This window comes from Centruroides sculpturatus, unplaced genomic scaffold (assembly GCF_000671375.1).
Source record: "Centruroides sculpturatus isolate CEXI.00-Female unplaced genomic scaffold, Cexi_2.0 scaffold570, whole genome shotgun sequence".
In the NCBI taxonomy this organism is placed as follows: domain Eukaryota; kingdom Metazoa; phylum Arthropoda; class Arachnida; order Scorpiones; family Buthidae; genus Centruroides; species Centruroides sculpturatus.
The window spans coordinates 326,839-331,300 of record NW_019384862.1 but is presented as its reverse complement, the minus strand read 5'-3'; positions in this window follow the sequence as shown (position 1 = coordinate 331,300).

The following is a 4,462-nucleotide window of genomic DNA, read 5'->3' as shown; positions in this document are numbered from 1 at the left end:
GCTAAATATAGAGAAATAACTAAGCATTTTAGTAAGAACTATCGAGCGATAATAGGGGCTAATTATCAAAGAACAACCAAGCAGTCGTAGGGATTATCAGGGAGTAACCTAACACTATAAATGAATAACGTCTTTGCATTAAAACTCTAAAAAACAAAGAAATAAAATTATAAAAAAATCTCCCTTACTTTGCACGAAAACCACTATTGCCAACGGGGGTTTATCCCCCGCCTACCAGAAGCCCTCCATTTCCGCCCTTGTCTCCACCGACCCCTGACATTCCACCCAAGCCCTCAGAGGCGGTCTGCAGTTTCAACCAATAGAAATCGAGGTCGGAAAGGACAAAAGCGACGACACAACGATAACAAGTCCTTCTTTGTTGCATGCAACATTCTATCCCCCATGAGTCATTAGGAAAAAAAAAGAAAGAAAGAAGAGGGAAAGGTTCCTTCCTAGAAAAATCTCTACGTCCGTTCAACCCACCTGTGTTTATCTAAGAAATGAGTAAAATTGCCTATAGGCCGGGGGTAAGGAGGGGTTTATGTATAATATAAAGTTTGAGTCCATGTTGCATAATGGCAAAGTGGAAAACTTGATATGAGGTAATGTTATAGACTTGTAGCAATGGTTGCAGCCCTAAATGGCACACAATTTACTAACCAATCAATATTTTCAATTTACTTTGTATGCCGTGTTCTATGCTTAACGAGAGAGAGAGAGAGGGAGAGTGAGGATGAGAGAAGAGATTGGAGAAAATTAGAAGTGCCTTACTTTATAAGATGCCAAAAATTATTATTAGTATATATATTTTTAATCATTCCTTATGGTAAATACCCTTTTATAGCTTGGGATCAAAAAGAATCAATTGTTAAGTGGTCCTCTCTTGATAAAGAAGGGAAAAATCTAAATCTCTCTAAACACATCCTCTTCATCTTCTCGTCATCGAGATGGATCCACTGAAGTTAAGAATTATTTTAAAAAAAATAGGGAAATTTAAAAAATTATTTTCTTCATTTTAGGGAAATTTCCCTCCTTAAAGGGATTTTTCTTCTGATAAAATATAATTTCAGTGAAATTTTGAAGTAATTTCCCTAAACACTTTTCCTTTGAAGAAATGAAAAATTATTTTAAAAAATATTTTAGGAAATTTCTTAAGCATTTTTCACTTTAGGGAAGTTTTTCGGAATTTTCTTTAAAAATTTTCCCTCCCTTTACAGAATATATCAGGAAAACTCATTAATATTTTCATTTTAGAAAAGTTTCCAAGAAACTACTTTAATCTTTTTACCTCTTAAAAGAAATTTTAGGGAATTTTCTTTGACCCTTTTTACTTTAGCAATAAAATATATTTCGGGTAATTTCGTTAAAAGGGAATTTTTCTTTCTTAGGAATATTTAAGATTTTCAGAAAAAATTCTCTCTTTACCGAGAATTAAAAACGTGTTCAGAAAATTCCTCGCTTTAAAGAAAAATCCCTACTTTTTTATTTTTTCCGTAAAAAATGGGGAATATTCCCTACACATCCTTAACTTTTTACAACGGAAATTTTGTCAACTAGGGAATAAAAATGCAATAAAGTATTGTGGAGTTACGCAGCATCCGGATGGAGAATGGTGTTTTTTTTTCTTTAGAAAATCGCAGAATTTATTAGAAACAAAGAGGATATTTAAATAGCATTAAAAAACTCAAGATAAATTAGTAAAAATTATAAAATAATAATTTTATTAGTTACAATCAAGCTTTAGATGCGATTCTCTGGAGGAAGAAGATGCTGAAGATGAAACAGGGATCTGGAAAAGATGGAGAAGTATAACTTTAATTATTAAATATTTATACATTTAAATGATTTATAAACATTAATTTAAAGTTAAAAAAAGCATTAAAATTTCATCCATTTTTAGTTAGAAAAATGATTAAAAGAAGAGAGAAGGTCGGCCATTCGTAATTAACCCTGTAGCTCCGGGCTTTTGTAGACTTTATAAGTCAGAAGCTCGTTTCTACAGGAATCTTGCGAGTAAGGCTGAAGGCTGCAAAAGAGGGGGAGGAGAAGGAACAAGACGACAAATGAAAGGATTAGAACAAAGAAGAACCTTTAAACAATTGATAGAGGAAAGCCGGAAAAAGACCGTTACCATCCGCAAACCCTTATCTCTTCCACAGCTTCCTCGTATGGATGTGGAGTTATCTTTCGTTGTTTTAGGCGTGTAGTAGAAAAGGCAGTCGAACAATGGCTCTACCTTTTGTCGAGTCATGTGAAGTGCCTAAAGGATTGGCTACATTTGTAGCTGTCGTTGGATACACATGTAATGCAGACAATGCACCCGTAGGGGCGAGTCTTATCTCAGGAAACCGCCAGCCAGGGAGAACCGCAGATTGAAAGACAATCCCTAGAATTACAAGCCTGATAGCAGTTTGCAGGCAGTTTTTTTCTGCCTAGTATAGACAAAGGAAAGTGGATAACAACGCTAAAGGACAATGGCTCTCCTATCTCGCCAATAGGGAGAACACCTGTAGCTACAGAGTAAGTTAAAAAATAAAAAAAAATGGCAAGAAAAAAAGGACAGCAAAGACAGATGCTAATAGCTATTGGCTCCCCCTACAGATAAGTGGCAGGTGAGAGGGGGGATACGTCATTCAGCAAAGTTTTCAGCTTACTAAGCGTGTGTCTTTGCACCTCACCCCCTTCTAGCTATTCAAGATGACAGGGATTAAGAGTCACTTTGTAGGTCTCCTTTACTCAGTGACTAGTAAAGTTATCTGACTACAAGGTTTCGACTTTATTAATTAAGATAATGCTCGACTTATCTCTTACCTTGAACAGGAAACATTATCTTAAAGTGAGAGAAAACAAGTTAGAATTATCATTCAGGTGGTTTCCTGTTAGCATACAAGATTTTCGTCGACGTTTGTATTTCCCTTTGTCTTCAAACCAGGACACGTGATCTGAGAATTGCGACAATTTCTAGGGAATTGTCACACGAATGCTACGAAATAACAGCATTTAAACTTTCGTGTTTAATGTACTTTTCCTTTAATTCCATTTGAAATGTTATTAAAATTGTTATTGTAAGAAAACAAAGTAGACATGTTTTTTTGTTTATCTAAGGATAAAAATATTTAATCTTTATGGAGGAAGATGCTGCATATTTGCATAAATATAAATAGATCTTTTCTAGAGCATCCTTCTTGTAAAAAAATATATATATAAGTGATCATCTGTATCGGTATAAAAGCACAATTCTAACATTTGATATACATAGATGCACCTCATCCTCATCTCTCTTAATGATTAGGATGATGAATTCTTCTAAACAGGGAGGAAATTTGCAAGGAAAAGTAAACTTTTCTGCTAATTTAAACCGTGAACGAGCTTTATTATATTCCCGAAACTTTATTTATTAACAAAATATAAAAGATGTGAAAGTCATAACAACATTCATAGAGATTGGCGACATTTCCGTAGATTTCTTTCGAAAATAATTGAGGAAAAATTTCAGATCTTGTAAGACTTAATCGCGCATCAAATTAATTTACACCTTAATCACTGTTTAATTACGGGTCATCATAGAAATGAAAAGAAAAGACAACTTTTATGGGTTGTCATGTGATCGACTTACAAGAAGAATCGATAATCATAGTTTGTAGTGTGTTTGTGCAGTGCGGGATTGCATCACACAATGTTTGTTCTTACCTATTAATTCCACAGTTCTAAACTTTAGTTTTTAGCCAAGGAAACTTCACATTCCACTCTACGATTTTGGCAATGATTGCCTCCCTTTTTATATAAACATAGCATCGATACGCTTCAACGGTCTGGAAAAACTCGGTTCACAACTTTACAAAAAAAACAAGAGGTCATTAGGCTCCTTACAACGGTAAAGGTTCCTCTCTACGTAACTAAATTACAGTATAAGATGGTGGGGAGAAGGGGAAAGGGGAGAGAGAGAGGGGCTGATCCGACTTTTCTTACTTCTATAAAGGGGTCTAGATCGTTGCCACGAGATTTACGGCATGCTTAGAGTTCCGTACTCAATGAAGCTTAGTGTAGTATCTAACATCCTCAAAATGAAGCGTAACTTGATCAAATGTGCTCGAATGAATTGCCACTTTTTATGTAAATTTCTCTCTTTTTAACATAATCGAATAGCTCTTACAACTGTAAAGGTCGCTTCACTGCCGAGATTCGTAACGTGGCGGGGAAGCTCGCTTTACAGGAAAATTCTACAAGCGTACTTTTTGAGCCTTATTTGCATATTAAATACTTAACCTTTTGAGCCTTCGTAACGAAATCATACAGATTTATATATACCAATGAATTTAGAAGGGAAATAAGGCTAGTAAATGAATTTAGGAGGGAGATAAAAACGTAAAAATTTGACCGTATCGGAGAGGGGTGTTGAAATTAAAGTTTTCTCTTCATCTGTGTGTTCTTTTTTAAAATTTTTTTCTGTTGTAGATGAAAA